The sequence below is a fragment of the Coenobita brevimanus genome, chromosome 43 (assembly GCF_032717465.1).
Source record: "Coenobita brevimanus isolate Jiangsu-jjx chromosome 43, ASM3271746v2, whole genome shotgun sequence".
In the NCBI taxonomy this organism is placed as follows: Eukaryota; Metazoa; Arthropoda; class Malacostraca; order Decapoda; family Coenobitidae; genus Coenobita; species Coenobita brevimanus.
In genome coordinates, this window is record NC_136996.1 from 7565522 (window position 1) to 7586353 (window position 20832).

Sequence of the window (20832 nt, forward strand, 5' to 3'; positions counted from 1 at the left end):
GTACACTGAGAGAAGTACTGCACACAAGGCCAAATAAGTCGCCTATACATAGTAATCAGCTATGCAAGAGTAAAGAAAGCATTGAGCTATTTTAGCCCACACAAATCTTGGAAGCAAATTTGCAAGGGAGGTACTGTGATTTGTCCATGGTTGGTCTCAAGAAAAAAAAAATCCCAGGGATATTGAGAGATGAAGAACTGACTTAAATATTGCTGAATGTTAATGGATATTCCATTGAACGATCAGGGAAGGTAGAAAGATACAGGACTTAAGCTTTTGATGCATTAAAAACAAGGTTTCTTCTACCCAGTGTGTAATATAACCTCATCTCTTGATTGCTGAGTAACTGTTGTGATTCGAGCTGTTAAAAGTGGATGGAAATGTGAAGGATGGGGCCAATAATGCATGACTGGATAGGGCTAGATATGCAGATCAGAAAATTATTTGTGAATAGAAAGATGAGAGTTGGTTACAAAACAGAACCCAAAGGAACACCACCACTGACAGCCCTGAAAGACGAAGAGTAGCACTCTACACGAGTAGCTATAGAATGACCAGAAAGGAAGATGTGGTAGAGACGAAAGCACAAGTAGGAGGATAGACACCATGAGAAGGCATTTCGGAAAGTAAAAACGTGTTCCAGTCCGGGTCGGAAGCCTTTGGGATGTCATGTGTAATGACAAAAGTTTCGCCAAAGATCCGGAAGGAGAATGACCTGAGTTGGAAAGAAAGGTGAGAAGATCGCTAGTGGAGTGTCTCAGGGAATAGAAAGAAGACTGTGAGATGAAAAAAGCTTGAAAAACTGTTTGCTGTCGATAAAATCTAAGGTACTAGAAATGCACGTTATTGAAGCGATTGGACGATAGTTAGAGGGCTTAGTGGCCACCCTTCTTCAGGATAGTTCGAATGAAAGCAGATTTCCAGCATGAAGGAAAAGTGCAAGTTGACAAGGCTAATGAAGGCAGAACGTACATCTTATAAAGACGTTTTAACAACATATGAATTATGAGAAAGACAGAGAGGAGGAGATGGTTGGATAACACCGGAATTGTCCAAAGTTGAATTAGAAGAGAATGTTCGGGAAGAGTTCTGCCTTACCAGTAGAAGGCAGAGCAACGTAGCAGTTACAACGGAACAGAGGAAAGGAAGAAAGAGGCAGTAAAGATATTAGAGAGGTTTTTGGGAACGTGCCAGAAGGAGCAGAAAGAATCTGATACATAGTTCACAGCGCTGGAACGAATGAAATTATTGTACCAGGACAAACGACATACTTTGCACGATTCAGGGCCGAATCATAAAGTGATCGAGATTCAGAATTAAGTTAATATCAGTGCCTTTTGAAAGCGATCTCCTTGTTGTGGACAGCATTAGAGCAAGCGTCGTTTAACCATTTTTGTTTTGCATATGTCAGATGTTAAGAAAACGAATGTATGCATCCATACCTGAAAGAATTTCAACATAATACATGAAGCACACTCTCATGGCTGTCGGTCTTGAAAGCAATAATTATGCCAGGAAAAATCAAATGAACACTGCGTGAGGACTTAACACCCTGCAGCGTCAGGATGGCACAGACGCCTCTTCTTGGGAGGGTTCATAGGCCCTACCGGAGTGATAGAACAGATTACATGTACTGAGTTGAGCTTGTGATCGGAGGAGCCCAATACAAGGAAAAGATTGACAGAGTAACCAGAAGGATTGGTTGTACGACGAAAGTCAAGTACGCTAGAACTCTCCAAAGTGGTTAGGGATACGGGTATACTGCTGTACAAGCTACTCTACGCATTAAGGGTAGAACAGAAGTATATTTGTTCACAGTATAGGTGGATCAATGAATGGAGAGGAGAACCAAAGATAGTTGTGAAGTTTAAAATTACATAAAATGGAGGTTTCAGAAAAGGAGAAATGGAAAGAACGTGTTCCACTTTTGAAGTTAGTATAATAAATATATCAGAGGATAAGTAAGCAACAGCCAGAGAATGACGGAAGCTTGACTGTGAAGAATTTCAAATGATTCAAGTTCAGAGAACGATAACAGATCAAGTTATTGCGCACATACTGAATACACAATAGCTTTGAAATGAGTATAGAGAAAGTAGGAGGGTGTACAGAAAGATTTGTTGTCATGCACCTCAGACAACTTAGTCTCAGTGAGGAAAAGGTGAGGTTTATGGGAGCCGTGGTATTCAACAAAGAGGAAAGTGGAGGACCGGCAACGAATGCTGTAAAGATGATTGTAAATAGTGTCATATATAATCCCAGGAAATCTCATTTGGTTGTCACAGGAGATGAGCTAATGGTGAGGGTAGTTATGGTCTCGCCTTCCTCCCCACACCCCCACTTCCCTATGACTCCAAGGTTGGGTGTTCTGATTCCATTTAAAAATACTGGAGTAGAATGTTCGGTGTGTGATGTGCATGTACAGTAGTTTCGTATAGGCTGTTGAAGGAAAATGTTTTGGACAGAATACTTACGGGCTATATATTTTAGAGAAATAGTGAAAAAAGGTCAGCCAAAGGAGATGGTAAGGAGCAAAGTCCTGAGTGCTAGTGAAACGGGACCTCAAGCTCTTCCTGTCAACGGCTTGCTAGTCACCTCAGGAGAACCGCTCTTTTTGACTGGTGCTACAGTCTGCTCCATGTTTATATATACATTGTCTAGCTGTTTGTGATGATAATGATGGTACTTGTAGTAGTAGTAGGAGTAGTAAAACTACTACTACTGCTACTACTACTACTACTACTACTACTATTACAGCTACTACTACTACTACTGCTACTAATATAATAATAATAATAATAATAATAATACCTTAGTAATAAAAATAATAACAAGGAACGGTGCTATGGCACAACAAATCCGTCCCCGGCAATTATTTTAGTGCTGACGTATAAACACAACAGGATATTTAGTCAAAGTTGCCACATGTCAGATTTGGAGTAAATCGGGTGAAAACAGACGATTTTATGCCCATTTGAAATTTTAGGCCCGACCCACCTGACAGTGACCCCCTTACCACTAACTGGGGTATGACCACCTTGACTTAATGAAACATGTTATAGGATGCAGATTTGAAAGATGCACCTTTAGGTTTTGGTTTCATGTCGATACGACGAATTTGGAAGGAGGTATGGCGAAATAACGATTTTTACCCGTCCCCGTTTTTTTACATTTTTTTGGCCTTGCAGCCTGGGCCTTGGCCCAATTTGGCCCAAAATTTAATCAGGTGGTCTGGTCATAGCCCATCATCCCTGTAATTTTAGTCTAAATCGCACCAGTAGTTTTCACGTAAAGTTGCTAACAGACAGACAAACAAACAAACCGAGTGAAAACAATATCCTTCCCCGAGTCCCTCCTGGGTGGGGATGGATGATAATAAAATAATAATAATAATAATAATAATAATGATATAATAACAATAGTAATTGTAGTTGATTATAATTATAGTAGTAGTAGTAGTAGATGGGCAGTTTTTTCTGTGCATTGAGAGAAAACGTGGAAACTGCATCCCCAATCGTGCACTATGTAAGCCGATGTAATTGAATTCCATGTGCTCACACTTCCATATTTATGATCGTTTTTATGTTTGGGAAGGGACTGGCTCCTTTGAATCATAGGGGTCATGCTCCCCAAATATCGCATTACGGAAAAGAGTCCATTGTACAACATGAACTAAGATACCAAAACCATATCTGCCCTCCTTTTACTATTTCTGAGAATTTTTAATTAGGTGGAAGGAACTGACCCTCTAAAAATCATGGATGGAAAATTGTGTATAGTGGAAGATCTTCGGAGTAACTAGACGAACTTTCCTGAGAACTTCATTCAAGTCTTTCCATATTTCTGATCTGTGGAAGACAATATCAAGGAGCCAGACGAACTGGCCGAGAAATTTTGTTGAAATCCATGTGCTCACTTTCCCCTGTTTCTGATTGTTTTTGTTTTTGCGATGGGGGCTGACCCTCCAAAATCATTGTTGGGGGTGGGACACGTTCCCTGAATATCGCATTACGGATGAAATTCCATTGGACATTGAGAACTAATACATCAAATCCGCATCTACCCTTCCCTCACTATTTCTTAAAATTTTTAATTTCGTGTTTTGGACTGAACCCCCAAAAGTCACGGTTGGAAAACTGTTTATACCGTAGTGAAAGACTTCCGAAGTAACCAGGTGAATCACCAGTGAGGTTTCATGCAAATCAGTCAAAGTTCCTAGGAGTTAAAGCACACACACACACACACACACACACACACACACACACACACACACACACACACACACACACACACACACAAACTCTCTCTCTCTCTCTCTCTCTCTCTCTCTCAATCAGTCAGTCAGCCAGTCAGTCAGTCAGCAAATCGGTAAATATGTAAGTTTGTAATATTTATTTACAAACTTCTCCCTAAAGGTTTCTATCCTCCATGTCTTGCCATCATTTCAAGTTTTCTTTATTGTTGTCCTGTAACTGCTGCTGTAGACGGCCACTGCTATTTTTCTAAAATTGTTAGTAGTGATGTTCTTCAGGGTTACGTTCTTTGACCAACTCCTGTTCATGAATGACCCGAACTGTTTCTTTTTCTCATGATCAATCCTGGAGATATCACATTACCTCAGATAGTAATTCAGTTTTGCGTTGATCAATTAAGTGTGCTAATCCGACTACTTTTTCTTTCAACCCTTTTCAGTTGATGGCTTGGCACGGGCACTAGGTACTTCTGTGTGACACACAACTTCAGTGTACGAAGTATGGGGTGGGTTGCGGGGGGCGCACCACACGCAACACTGATAAGCAGGGTGGAAACAAACGCTTTTGGTTTTATAAACCCCCCATGTCTCACTGACTCCTTCACGTTCTTTTTCTTCGCTGGAATGTTGCGTAGCTCTTTGTCATCTGTCGCCACTTCTCCCGTCGCCGTTCTGAAATGAAACGCCGAGAACTCGGGCCCCGAGCTGCTGACTCAACACGTCGCACGATATGCCTCCGCCAAGCCTTGCGCACGGACTCGCCATACAACCTCCATGACAGGGTTCATGGTGGGTTGAATTGGAACTAAAGATAAACAAAGTCAACCCCATGTGACCTTGACCTTTGACTCTTTGACCTTGCTGACCTAAATAAACATTACCCCTTCATACTGTATCACTGACAAAAGTCTGGTCGAAATCCGTCGAGAGGTTCTGGAAATATCGCGTCCACACCCATATGACCTTGGCCATTGACTCCTTGACCTTGCTGACGTAAATTCATCGTCCCTTAATACTGTATCAGTGACAAAAGTTTGGTCAAAATCCTTTGAGGGGTTTAGGAGATGTCGCGCCCAGAAGGATAATTAAGTCGGCCCCATAACTTTCGACCCCTAAACCTAGCGACATATCAGTTCATCTCCTCATGCCGCATCACTAACAAAAGTTTAGTGGAAATCCATTGATGAGTTCAGGAGATATCGCGCCCACAATAATATTACGGACTCACTGACCCAGGCACGCACGCACGCACACACGGACAGACAGGCCAATCTCTTAATGCCTCCTCCACCATATGTTGGCGGAGGCGTGATCAGTTTGCTTTCCTTCCCCCTTTACATTGAGCATACTGCGACCGTCAAAGTACGCACCTCCGTCTTATCTTGTCCAAGTGTCTAATGCAGAAGTTACATGAGGCCTTGTGTCTTTCATGTACACAACTGGCCAGCTCTGAAACTATCATGCCCTGTCTCCTTTCGCCTTGTCTATGAACTCCAGTCTCGTCCTAATCGCAGTACATCTACGCGTCTCGAAAAGAACGGAACTTTGATTTGGCGTTCTTTTGTCAACTTTATTTATTTATTTTTTTTTTTTAAAGGACACCTTTTGAAGGCTCTCCAACTTTGATTTCCTTTTATTTTTCTTTCTTTTTTTTCATGAAATTTATGTAAAAGAACTGATGGCGATGCAAACTTCCATCAGTGTTCATAATTTCTAATAAAGAGAGAACATCATCAGCCTCAGTGACCATCTCACTTTCGTTAAAAAGTATTGTCGAAGCTCTTCAGAAAAATCATGAGGCATTTTTTTTCTTATGCATGAATTAGCTTTGCATTTTTCTTGTCTGCGACCCGTTTGTTGGTGACACCAGGCTTTTAACGGCATTTTCTTTTTTCATCATCATTTTTAATTCAAATAAAAAAAAAGTATTCTCCAGATTCAGTGGTCTGGGAAAATGTTATTCAGATTCCCAGAAGTTCCTTAACTATATTTAAATGTGACCCCCAAGGCCTTGAATCTAGAAATGTCGCTTTCATTTTATTTTGAAGTAAAAGTACCTTCATCTCGAGTAGTAGAGATTATTTTTAAACGCATATGGATGGGAAAGGCTTAATGAATGTACTGATTTCACCGTGGCTTAATATGTTTCTTAACAAAGCAATGGCCTCCGAAATCAGTATTCTTTTTAAAATCAATATTCTGAAATTAGAAATAAGGGAATATGTTTGAAGGACATATTAAAAAAATAATAGCTGGGTAGGAGCAGGTGACGATATGCTGCATGGGCTGCAATGGTGAGCACCTTCATACTAAAATCTGCTGTTGAATGAGCTCCCTATACGCAAATCAGTCTCCTACAGTCATGGACCAATTGCCACCAAAATTGACTCATTGACAAAGCTTGGTATATGCTGCCGGTGACTCTCTCTCTCTCTCTCTCAGACTTGCCATACGTCTTAATCCTGGATGAGGTGGCCACAAACAAAACGCCACAAATGACAGCCTGTTCACCATCAGATTCCCCCCTCCCCTCCAACTTACACCCCCCTCTTCATTTACACCTATCCACGTCATCCCACGAAGTCATCCTCAGTCTTCCCCTCCCTCCCTCTCCTGTCTCCCACTCTCCTTTCTTTCCAAGTGAGCTAACCGGCGCCGGTATTTCTGACGTTTACTCGCGTTTCCAAATTCACACCACAACACTCCATAACCTCCTACAAATAATAAGATATGTTGTTTAGCATATGTGAATTTTCTGACTGCATAGGATTTCTATCTGCAATGTAAGACCATCTGGGATTAACGAGTGTAAACTGACTGAGTTGTGTAATTGTTTATGACAGTTGTTTTATACCTAATACTGTGTAGTTTTTTTTATTTTTTTTATACAATTGTCTGGTGTTAGTGAGGAAATTTATAAGTTCCAGCGTTGCCGTGAAAATGCAGTCATCATCATCATGACCAAAACCACCACCACCACGACCACCGCTGCCCACACCATCATAATCATCGTCATTATCATTAACGCCACCACCACCACCGCTACTACCACCGCCACCGAAGCCATAATCATCAGTACTATCATCAACACTGCCGTCATGAAAAAAGCAGTTTGGACTGGGAACTGCATATGGCTTTTCGCTATATGTACTGGAAAACTCACCATAACCAGGCGAGGACATGAGTCGGATGATAATTTAATCTGCTGTAGCATCCCAGCATTTCACCTTTACAAAGGCACGTCTGACATTTGCACTATGCCGGCCCACAGGTTACCTTGCCACCGTCACTCAACTAATTAATACATAGGGCTTTTACCTTTTTATTTTTATCACGGCCAGGCCAGGCAGAACTATTTATTTTTATTGTATTGTATTTATTTATTTATTTATTTTATTTTTTTTTACATGAGCCATCTTTTGCTGTTATAAACTTAGCTGCTTCCATGTAATTTTGTTATACAGTGTGGATGGCCCATGGTTGCCTGATATGAAAATGTTAATGGTGTTGAGCATCATGGCACTGCTTTAGCAGGAAGTGTAGACAATTAAAGTAAATGTATTAATTACATATTATATGCTTAGTAGAATTCGAGCTTGAGGGAAAAGGATTAATATTACTTTTTTCTTGCGCAGAACAGATAAAGCCAAACGGATAGAGCCTTAAAAAAATCCTTGTTTCACTAATGAAACAGAAAAAAGCAGCCATAATCAATATCTGTTTAGCTCGAAGTAACTGAAGACATTGTCTGTATAAGATGTGAGGCTAAACCAGTGGGAAAAAAAAAAACACACATACTGATAGTACAGGGACGACGAGATTTGTGCATGAAAAACTGCGATAGCCGATAAATTCCTGCATCATAGAGCTGGAAAAAAATGTGGCGAAAAATATGATCTGCAATTCAGAAGTTTGTGAGTTTGATCCCATGCTGGATCGAGAAACACTTTGATGACTTGGTATTCCTTAGCAAAGACTTTGCTGATCATTTACAGGATCCATTGACATGTGAAAAAAATCAACCGCTAACACCATCACACCCGTCCTAAATGAGACAGCTTTACCAAGTGTTCAACATGGGCGGTGCGTAACAGTGCGAAATGGTGACATGTGAAGGTGTGTGGCACGTTGGAGGTCAGCAAGGCCTCAAAGGACGGACTACCAAAACCATGGCAAGTGTGGGAAGCGTAAACAACATTCAGACCAAGAGTTCCGGGTTCACAGTCCAGTTCCCTACTATTTACCTGTTGCTCAACTGCCCCAGTAACTCCTCTTGTTTGCTGTGCCGGTAATTGAATTCTTTTTTATCTGTCCACGCAGCCAAGAACAGCGGCCGAACAAAAACAGCGAAAAATAGGAGGTTGGAGCCGAGCGATACGTTGGCGTGCACTGGTTGGCTATCGTAACGACCAACCTCGCCCCGTCTTGATTTCCTCGCCCCTCTTACTGCTCGTTTGTATTGTTGTCCCCGCTAACATACTGACCTCGGCCGTAACAAAAAGAATTGGAGGAAAATAAGTAGGACACAGCAAGGAAGGTAGTAAAAGAAAATATTTGTGTGTATTAACAGTAATTTTTTGTGTGCTTTTCATAATTTTGTATTAAGTAGAGAGTTCAGTACAGAGAAATTACTTTTGAAAGTAAAATGTATTTTCCTACCTCTGCACCTGATTTACCATGCCTGCCGTTGAGAGCACCTGTCGTATGGAAAGAGTTGGGATATTCTGAAACATCCCCGACGTAAAACAAACGACTGCATGGCTTATGAAAAATTGAATAGGGTAACCAATGAAAACCAAGGACTAATAATAATAAAATGCTTTGTGGCAGCACTAGGTACACTGTCCGGATGAAAAGATTCGTGAAGAAATTTACTGAGCTTTGTAAAAGAACATTAATAATTCTTCTAAAGCCTTGGGAGGCGCTCCCGGTGGCGCGTGCAATTGCATGGCTTTATGTGGATTAAATGGGCAACGCTATGCTGTTCCAACCCTCAGTCTGACCGAGCACATACCCTTCGCCCTCTTGCATACCTAATCAAGCACATAACGACCATAACCTCCCTCCCCCCCCATTTTTCTTTTTAAGGTAGGCGTAAGGAGAACGCCTTGAGGAAACATAACCTAGGTCCTTCAGATTCCTTGCTCAGGTCACATTGAAATCTGGATTTTTAAAATACTTTTTCATTATTAAAAAAAAATTCTTAAGACACAGCATTCTATCTATCAGAAGGCATTAGTTCACTATAAGACACATAACTATGTGAAAGTTCGTGACTCTGTAGTGAAAACTTTCTGTGTTCTGGTCCGGAAACGAAATCTCACCTCCCTGCCAGCCGCCCTGCCACCCAACCCTATGGACAAACACCTATTGACCCCAGCGATAACAACACCCTTCTCTGACTTTGTCAGGTGGAGGGTAAAAAAGATTGGTGGTCAGCCAATGTTTAGCCCTTTCACTTCAATTACATATTTTGCATCCAGTTATCAGATGATTATATTAAGCTGTGAGGAGGTTAACAGTCTTCATTCATCTCTGGGTGCTGGAGGGACACCTTCTCTTGGTGGCACCGAAATAACTGCGAGGCACCACTGATCGTATTATACAAACGTTCCTCAATTCCTTTTTTGTCTCCCTAGAGGAGGATGGTGGGCTGCAGGAGACGGGCAGTTTCAGGCTACAGTGCACTGGCTTTATGTCCAATTGAGCCTAGAGGTGCAATCATTACCACTATTATTAATCGTTAACTACGAGAGGTCGGTCTCAAGTTGAATACAGTCATCTGGAGGTTGATATAAGACATGGAAAATTCGTCATTATAGTGATGGTGTTATGGAGCAAGTATATGATATGAGAGCATCAATTCATGGAACAAAATACAGTGTTGTATTGAAATTTGAACGATTCCGTGATTACTTTTCATTCAGCAGATTCTCACTTACCTCATTAGTCCGACGATGTATTTTTTATTTTTTTCATTCTATTTCCTAATTCACCTTTGGATAGAATTTATGAACTGGAGGAGTGAGTTTAGTGGTAACAAAAATGAAACTCAAACTACGTCATGGCTGTGAAGTAGTTAAATCCTCACTCTCGCATGCTAATTAGCCTCCCGCCTCACACCAGCCAATTATTACATCACGAAGTTTTCTAAAGCCCCCTGCTGCAAACTTGAAGCCCCTCCAGCCCCGCCCCGCCCCGCCCCGCCCCGCCCCGCTGGCTGTGTGCTCAGGAGAATTATATCTTCCCTGGCTCCAGATTAGTTTAGCTACCCCCGCGGCGACTTCCCTTCATTTTTGGCAATTTCTGGTGCTCAAGTTTAGATGAGGAGGTTGTGTGTGTGTGTGTGTGTGTGTGTGTGTGTGTGTGTGTGTGTGTGTCTATACCTGTCTTTCTATACTTATTTGTGTGTGGATTTATATCTGTCTATCTATCTATCTGTCCATCTATCTGTGTGTGTGTGTGTGTGTGTGTGTGTGTGTGTGTGTGTGTGTGTTCAGGCAGTATAGCTTATTCACTACGTGTGTTTCTGCGTTCATTGTGCAATATAACTACGATAAATTAAATACAATAAATACATTTTGATATGCGGAAAGAAAGGTTAACATAAGATTAGCAAAGTAAACTGAGGTGAAATGAACAGCAGAGTGGTGAAAAAAAAATTGGAAGTAAACGGAAGTACACGAGTCTGTTTGAGGTGGCGGTGATGAGTTGTCATTGAGAGGGTGCCTGGAGGTGTTTTTGTTGCGCCCGCCCTAAATGAACTCTGGGATCAGGTGTGTGTCAGGAAATAACCAGGTTGACGGGTTATTATACAGATAATTTATTGCAAGGGCCACTGGAAATACCGAAGGGGTTTATGGTCAGCCGAGTCTCAGGATAAAGTTTAATGTTTTAATAATAAACTGTCAACTGCTTACTTATGTTTTTGCCACCCTAGTTCGGTATCGACAGTCTTTCCTGTTTTTCCTTTTCCTTTTTTTCTTCCTTATTTACCTCCTTCTCTTCCTTACTTTTTTCTTGATTATTTTCCTTTCCATACTTACATCTTTATTTACCGTCCGTATTATTACTTGTATTATTTATTTTCCTACCTTATTTCCGTCTTTTCATTCCTCAATTTCCGTTTTTCCTTACCCCCTCCTTTTTTTTTTCTTCGTTGCATCTTTTCCTTCTTTGCCTTCTTTTTCCTTCTTTAACATTTTTTTTTCTTTAACTTCTTTTCTAATTGCCTATTCCCCACAACGTTCCTTTTCTCTACAGCCCTCTTCATTACACATCTTTCACATTTTCCACAACCACTTCTTTCTCTTCTGTCCCTATCTTTCACTTCTTTATGTATCTTTTCCTTGCTTCACTTCTTTCACAACTCTCCTTTCTTTCCACAGATTCCTTCCTTCCATGTCCTTTCCGTCCTTCCACATCTTTCCTTTATTTTCATAGCCTTCCATTCTATCTGTATCTTTCTTTCTTTCTTACTAGAGTCTGCTCTTGTATCCACAATACTTGTCCCTTTCCACAGCCCTCCCCTTTCTCCACAGCCCTCCCTTCTTTCCATAATCTTCCCCTCTTTCCTCAGCATTCCCTTTTCTCCACAGTCCTCCCTCCCTTCTACGAGTACAGCCCTCCCTTCCTTCCACAGCCCTCCCTTCCCTCCACAGCCCTCCCTTCCTTCCACAGCCCTCCCTTCCTTCCTCAGCCCTCCCTTTTCTCCTCAACCCTCCCTTCTTTCCACGGCTTTGCCTTCTTTCCATAGCCTTGCCTTCTTTCCTCAGCATTTCCTTTTCTCCACAGCCCTCCCTCTCTTCCACAGCCCTCCCTTCTTGCCACAGCTTCCCCTTCTTTTCACGGCCTACCCCTTCTTTCTACAGCCTCCCCTTCTTTCCACAGCCTTCCCTTCTTTCCATAGCCTCTCCTTCTTTCCACAGCCTTCCCCTCTTTCCACAGCCTTCCCTTCTTTGCACGGCCTCCCCTTCTTTCCACGGCCTCCCCTTCCTTCCACAACCCTCCCCTCCGTCCACAGCCTCCTCTTCTTTCTACAACCCTCCCCTTCTTTCCACAGTCTCCCCTTGCTTCTACAATCCTCCTCTCTTTCCATAGCCTCCCCTGTTTTATCCAAGGCCTCCCCTTCTTTCCACAACCCTCCCCTCTTTCCATAGTCTCCCCTTCTTTCCACAGCCCCCCTTCTTTCCATCCCCCCCCATTTCTTTCTACAGCCATCCCTTCTTTCCATCTCCTCCTCTTCTTTCCACAACCCTCCCTTCTTTCCACGGCCTCCCCTTCTTTCCACTGTCCTCCCTTCTTTCCACAACCTTCCCATCTTTCCACAACTCTCCCTTCTTTCCACGGCCTCCCCTTCTTTCCGTAGTCCTCCCTTCCCTCCATAGCCTTTACTTCTTTCCTCAGCTTCCCTTTCTTTCCACAGCCACTCCTTACTCCCTACAACTCTCCTTTCTTTCTACAACTTTTCTATACGGACAAAGATCCTTTTCCCTCATACCTCACCCCCTCATTCAGTTTCTCAGCCTTATCCCCCGTTTCAAATATTTTCTCTCACTCCAAGTTACCCTCCTATTTGTAACCCTCGCTCCGATCTACAGCTTTACAGTCCACCCATAGTTTCCCCACCGAACACAAATTTCCATTCCATTGACAGTCTCTTTTCCTTTCTTCGTACCAATAGTTTTACCTGCCTAGTCCCTACTCCCACCTGGTCTTCCCTTCCACCTACATTTTTCCCTTCCCATGTAGCCTACACCTTTCTTTCCCACCCAGATCCGAGTCTTTTCTTTCGCTTACACCTTTTCTACCCTTCCACACCTGTCTTCCCTGACCACAGCTTTCCTTTCATTCAAAATTCTTGATTCTCTGATTGTCATTTTGTCCATACTTGACTCTCCGTTACTTTTCTTTCCAAGATCAGAGTTCCTTATCAAGCATTCTGTCAACCCGTGCTGAATGGAGGCAGGTTCGATCCTGCACAAGGGCCAGAAAAGGTATCAGATCACACACTACGCCACTCTCAAAATTTCTCAAAAAATACAAAGCGGTGTCTTAACCCTTCAAAACTGGAGTCAGTGGCGTCTATTTATATCATAATTATCAAATACTTATGCCTCGTACTTGCAACACTTTTTTTTTTTAAATCAGCAGTCTCATCTCCCATCCGCAATTTTCGATTCCCCTTCATCCCATCACGTCCACAACTTTTCCATTTACATTTTCAGTATGTTTTTGGTGTGGACCTCTTTCTCGGCAGCCAGTCTGTCATTAGCCGCACCTCCTGACTTCATTATCGGCCCAGCCACTCATACATATCAATAGAGACCCCCATCCCCATCCCTCCCACTACCTTCCTTCTCTCCACCTCTCTCACATCTCTCTCACACCCTCTTCACATCTCGTATCTCTTAGCCTTTCACCTCTCACCAATCCTCGGCGTCCTTCTTTCTCTCATTTCCTCACACCTCCTCTCTTCCACATCCCCCGTCGCTCCATTCCCTCACCACCTCCCATCTCACACATACCCAACCTACACCACTCTTCCTCCCCACTCACATCCCTCACCTCCGCCCTTGTCCAGTGCTTTAATCCCCCTCCTTCCCCTCTCACCTCCTCTCCCTCACATACACCCCGTTCCCCCACCAATTTCCCCCCCTCTTCTCCTCACTGCAATCTCCATCCTCCCCCTAATCCATTTACACCTCTGGCCCTCTCTCCACATCCACCTCCCCCTGCTCCCTCACAATTCTCCCCTTCTCCATTCCCCCAAACCTCTCACATCTCCACTTCCCTTCCCCTACTCCTTCACTTCCACCCCCCTCCCCTGCTCCCCTGCCCCCACCCTTAGCCTCCTTACGGCGATAATAGACCAATCTCCATAAATACGCGACACTGAGCACTACATTGTCCTATTATCTATTTTTTCCCCAACCAATATTCTCGTCTTTCTTCGATTCTCGGATTGACTGGATTTTTGTCAGGGTGATTCTCACACACACACACACACACACACACACACACACACACACACACACACACACACACACACACACACACACACACACACACACACACACACACACACACACACACACACACACACACACACACACACACACACACACACACACACACACACACACACACACACACACACACACACACACACACACACACACACACACACACACACACACACACACACACACACACACACACACACACACACACACACACACACACACACACACACACACACACACACACACACACACACACACACACACACACACACACACACACACACACACACACACACACACACACACACACACACACACACACACACACACACACACACACACACACACACACACACACACACACACACACACACACACACACACACACACACACACACACACACACACACACACACACACACACACACACACACACACACACACACACACACACACACACACACACACACACACACACACACACACACACACACACCTCTTCCCATCTTCATTTATTTATACGTTGTGCCTCCACCTGCAGTCTTTATACACAAATGCGACGCTGGGTGAGGCGGCATTTTCTGTCCCACGTTTTAAGGAGTAATTTTATTTCTTTATCGGGAGGAGGATGAATAATTGATTGGAGAGGGTTAAGTATTTTCCTGTGCTAGGGTGTGTGTGTGTATGTGTGTGTGTGTGTGTGTGTGTGTGTGTGTGTGTGTGTGTGTGTGTGTGTGTGTGTGTGTGTGTGTGTGTGTGTGTGTGTGTGTGTGTGTGTGTGTGTGTGTGTGTGTGTGTGATGAAAATTTATGTTGATCTTTTATGCATAATGTACTTTTTATGCCTAACCACTGGGTGTGTTAGCATAATCGTCCCGAAAATATATGCTACTTTTTATTTTCCGGACAAAGTATTCAGAATTGTACTAAAAAAAAAAAATCAATAACGAAAGTAGTAAACTGTTAAAGTGTCTCGAGAAGTGAAATTAATAATGATCCTACTGATTTAAATAGCTGATAATATAAACTCATTGCTAGGGAAAGCTAATTTCTTGTTTCAAATGACTAAAACGAAGGGCTCATCCAGGAATTTTAAAAAATACCTGGTTTTGCTAAGTGTATCGTGATGAACTGCCGACATTTCCACGGTATGATATTTAAGAAAATCAATCGTCCCATGGAGACAGCAATTTCCATAAAACTAGGGAAAAAAATAAAACACCGGAACATAATAAGGTTTTTAAAAATGCAAAATTAGGAAAGTAATATTTTTTTTAACTAGCGTGTAATACACCGGTAAAAAAATTTGCTTAAGAAAAATGCACACACACACACACACACACACACACACACACACACACACACACACACACACACACACACACAAACTGAAAATAAACACCCAAACCCTGAATCCAAGGTAAAACTTAAGAGAGGAGCGTGGGCGTGACGATAAGCCCCTTGCTGGAGTAATCACCCACATGCATCCCTCTCCTGCCGCACCACAGGGAGTTGTGAAGGGCAGAAGGGATGAGGGTTAGGTGGGGCTGGGTTAAGGATGGGACTGGGAAGGGATAAGGGCGGAACGGGGCGGGGACGGGAGGGAAGACAGGGCGGGGGGTTAGGGGATGGGATTGGGCGGGAATAAGAGTGGTACATGACGGGGATTAGGGGCAGAAGGTGTGGAAATTGAGGTGGGGCGGGGCGGGGCGAGGCGGGGTTATGGGATGGGGCAGGGCAGGGCGGGGATGTGGGGGGGACGGGAGGGTGAATGGGGTTTGGACTATGCTGGAATTAGGGCAAGGACGGGATGGGGTTGGGGGGCAAGATTGAACAGAGATAAAGGAAGGAAAAAGGGTGAGACAGAGCTTGGACAGGGGACGGAGGGGCAGTGATAATGAACAGAACGGAGTGAGGATAGAAGCCAGTGTATCATTAAATCGTGAGGACCGTGAAAACCTGAGGACGAGGGCACAAGGCACACCCCAAAAATTCTCTTCTCGGGTAATTTTCACTGTATTCATCGCCATAAAACCTACAGCATCGTCTTTGTCGATGTTTTTTCCAGCTGATAAGCATGAAAAAAAGGGGGGAAAATCAAATACTAGCACCTTAAGATGAGGCAAATATATACTCACGCACAGTTAAATGAATTCTCAACGTCACAGCTCGAAAGTTTTCTTGGACACCCTATAATGTTAGGACATATATCGATAGAGAATTTTATCAGCTTTCTATTGAGACCAATCTCATTGTTGTATGACGAAAAAAAATGGGAGAAATGGAGTTCCCCGAGCTAAGCCCTGTATTGGACTATATAGCCCCGCTAGGGTTACAGGAGGGAGCTACCCCTCCCGGCACGGCAGCCCGGACGAGGCTCGAAACTTGCAATCCCCCGATCACAAGTCCAGCGCGCTACCACTGTGCTACCGCGCCCCCCCACTGTTGTATGACGAGAAGTTGCGGAGAAAATAAGAAAAAAGCAAGAGATATATTCTAGTATTTGATTTTCCCCCCTTTTTTTCATGCTTATCAGCTGGACCAAACATCGACAAAGACGATGATGTAGGGTTTATGGCGATGAATATATTTATGAATGGTGAAAATTAGCCGAGAAGAGAATTTTTGGGGTGTGCCTAGTGCCCTGGTCCTCAGGTTTTCACGGTCCTCACGATTTAATGATACACCGGGACGGGGTGTTGATAGGGAGTATGAAGTGGCAGGGATAGAGAATAGGATAGGGAGGGGATATGGGACAGAACAGGACAAGGAGTGAGAGTAGGATGGGTAAGGAATTAGGAGACAGGGATAGTGGGTGGGACTGAGCAGGGATAAGGGGAGGACGGGGCAGGTATATAAGTTGCGAAGGGACCGGGAGAGGGATGGTATGGGGTTGGGGTACGATTTAGAGACGAGGCAGGATTAATGGCAGGGACGGGACGGGCAAGAGGGGGACGAGACAGGGCAAGGGTAGGGGGCAAAACAGGGCGGGGATAAGGGACATGTGGGACGGGAACAGAGAGTGGGACAGAGTGGGGAGAGTGAGTGGAAGGGGGCGGGGAAGGCAAGAGGGACACGACTGCATGTGACATTAAGAGAGAGAGCCGGGGTGGAGGGTGAGGTGTGGTGAGATGGAAGGAGAGTTATGAAGGACAATGTGGATGAGAAGTGTTGGGACCCTGGAGACTGAAGAAGGAAGAAAAAAGGTTTAGATTCATTCCTATCGACAGCCCTAAGGTTATCAAGGCAAATTAATCCTATAAAGTTTTGTTAAGTCCCAATTTTCCTCATGATTACGACCCGCTGATGCCGTTTTATACCCACGCCTTCAGTTAGCCACTTGCGAGGTTTGGGCCACAAGGAAGTTTAAAATATCGAGAATAATAATTTTCATAGTACTGGCACAAATTGCTTTTAAAATAGAAGAATGTCGTGTGAAAATAGCTTTGACATATTAAGTACTTCCTGAACGTGTTATGCGCTTATTTAGTTATCAGTAAAGAAAGTACAACATGGAAGACCATCAATCTTATCACAGTGTTCAGGGAATTTTTTTTTCTTCCTTATCCACAGCAAAATTGAGGCGTAATACTATCCACGAAAGCCATTTTCACACGATATTAATCTGTTTAAAACGCGATATATTCTGATGCTACGAAAAATATGAATGCCGCTATTTTCAACTTCCTTGTAGCCCAGAATTCGCAAGTGGCCAATTTTACTACTGGATGAATGGGGACAAACGGGAAGCAATGTTTTTCCAAGAGTCTGATCTGGGAAGCGAACTCGTCCTCTTTTTTTAGAATTGCAGGCTGGATTCACTAATCATAACACCACCAGCTTCCCTGCATGTCTGAGATGATGGACGGTGGAATGAAGAGCGTGACGGGGCTGGACACGAAAAGTCGGGTTGGGAAGTAGTCTCCCAGTCTCTCGTACATTTTTTTGCCTTTTTTCTTTTTTTTTTCTTTCTACATCCAATCGGTTTTACTAAAATTGTGAAGGTTATCTAGTAGTGAGGAAGGTGATTCATGCTAAATCAAATACGTCCAGTTCGAAAAGTCTTACCAAAGCTGAATGAAAGCCTATGAAACTAGCAAGAACAAGAGGGGCATTCGCTGGAACTAATCTCTCTGACACGGGCAATGTAATTTCCAAACCACGCTTCATAATGATTTAGATTTTCTCATCATTGATGAGGGTTTTGCGAAAAGTGTTCTCCTGACCCAGAATCTGTAATACGATCCGGATCGGTCCCAAAAGTTAATCGATTTTTCCCTGGGACATTGGTTATCTACACACCAAATTTGGTCCAAATCTCTCTCTTAGTCTTTGAGTAATCATGCTAACAGACGAACAAACTAAGAAAGAAACAAACAGGGGTGAAAACATACTCTCCTTGTCGGAGTGAATATGTACGAAATACTCGGTGTACGTTATCGATATGAAGAGGTCCAAATGTCAGAGAATGGAGGAAGGAATGGGGAGTTCAAGGTCAAATGATTAACCCCTTCAGTCAGAGGACGCCTTTGGTACTGTGCTTTATTTTTGCTAACGACGGGTCGAAGTTAGATGTAGCTTTTATTAACTCTTTCAATGATAGAGGCCTTTACTATGCAAGATAAAATAGTTTAATAGTGGCAGAATAATAATTAAAAAAAAAATGTAATTTGATTGAAAGGATTTAAGGACGGGTTAGGAAGTTCTCTGAATGCAGAAGCCTATTCTTCTGCATTTTTCTTTGAATAGGCGTTTCACATACAACACCTTACTAGTAACTGTGTTGACTGTGAAGTAACAAAACAAAATAAATAAATCACCTACGAACGAGTCTGCAGGCGAGAGGAGGGTGCTAGAGCAAGAAGAAGGTAGACATTATATTATATGTGTTAGAAAGTTAGATATGAAGGTTGATGAGACTAGGGAACTGAGAGTGAATCGAGCTGGTTGGAAGAGTTTTCTACGGAGGAGTGTCTAACAAGTGTTTGCTATCCCTGTTTTTTTTTTTTTTTTTTTTTTTTTTTTTTTTTTTCCCCACAGCCAAGTGATGGTAAACTGATCGGTATTGTGAAGCGCGTAAACGTGGATGGTTTTACCTATGAGGTGGAATCAGGATTCTTGGGGCTTGAATGGTGAATGAATGAGAATATGAACCATTTACTCGTAATTGTGCATAATTTGGTAGTTATCCCTTTATAATTTTTTAGCTTGCTCTCTGGGCCCTATACCTGATCTCATCCTGAGGTTGGAAAAGAGGTTAGGGTGGTGATGATGATGATGATGATGATGATGATGATGATGTCTGACTCTGGGCATAGCCTTCACAGACCGTTCACTAAAACTCAGCAGTCCCCCTACAGTACGCTCTTCACATCTTCACTTGTCACTCACTTCGACGCTAATACCCACCGTTCTTAGTAATAACGTGCTAGTGGTGTCGTGATTCAGAACTATTTTAACGGTATTAGTGGATTTTTTTTTTTTTTTTTGGCATGTCGGTAGGTCTTGTAAAAGATTAGTGTAGCCTGTTTTAATTACATTCAAATCATCAGCCTGTTTCCAGCCCCCTGCCTAGAATCCAACTCAGGCCTTTTCAGGAAGCACATCATTTCTCCAGCCACTCGACCACCACCACCTGCAGTTGTGTTTGGCTGCAGCTCCACCTGTCTCTCTTGTGAACTGTTCAAACAACTCTGATTGTTGTGGTGTTTTTATGTGTGTGTGTGTGTGTGTGGACTGCCATGATGAAATGAATAGCGTAGCCTCAATGTTTACTTAGCCCAGGAGCGGTAAAAGAAACTCGGTAAATTTTTCGTGAATCACATGACATTCTCATGTTCGTTGGTTGTTCTGTAGCTTCAGGTTCATTTATTGTTGAACACTCGAAGAAGTACTGTTTTACCTTCCTTCCTACCTAGTTGGAGATACATTGTAGTGCTAGTGTAGTAGTAGTAGTAGAGTAACCCCGGTCTGGCTGGCCAAGCAGAGCCATCAGCCGCATACAAGCGGGCTGTCCTGTGTAGTGAACTAATGTTCCAGCAAGGTGCGGGAAGAGTGTGGTGGTTTGAATCCTGGATGGACACCGCAATTACGTCTCTCCACCCAGTTAACAGGGGCACCATACTAGGCTCCACATCACATGTTCTTTGTTTGTATGGTTACCACTCAGAGTGGTGAATAGTTTCCTGGGTTACAGGGAACCATTAGGCTTGTCATTCGGAGCAGTTACCCAAGAAGAAGCAGGTAACACTATTTCAGCAGAGTGGATGATGGTCGCCGCCATCTACCACAGTGCTGGTGTTGTTTCCTGTGATGTCTTCTTAGCTCCATCACCACGATGACATCATTTCATAGCTTTTTCTTGCTTTCTCCAGAAGATTCTTGCTATCTCACGACGACCTGGTTCAGTTTTAGGGCGACACTTAGAGCTGGAGCGGTTATCTGTAGTCTTCATTAACTCCTAAACATCCTTTCTAACTTGCATTTACTTGTCTAGAGGTAGCCTGGGCAATATTAAACACTACATCATGGAATTGAAAGGATAAAGGAACTGCAT

The 20832-nt window shown here is 43.1% G+C and overlaps 1 protein-coding gene across 3 annotated transcripts in view; it reads left to right on the plus strand.

The window, feature by feature from the left end:
* LOC145397813 (uncharacterized) overlaps positions 1-20832 on the plus strand; it is an 856770-nt gene that overhangs the window by 485415 nt on the left and 350523 nt on the right. The window lies entirely within an intron of this gene.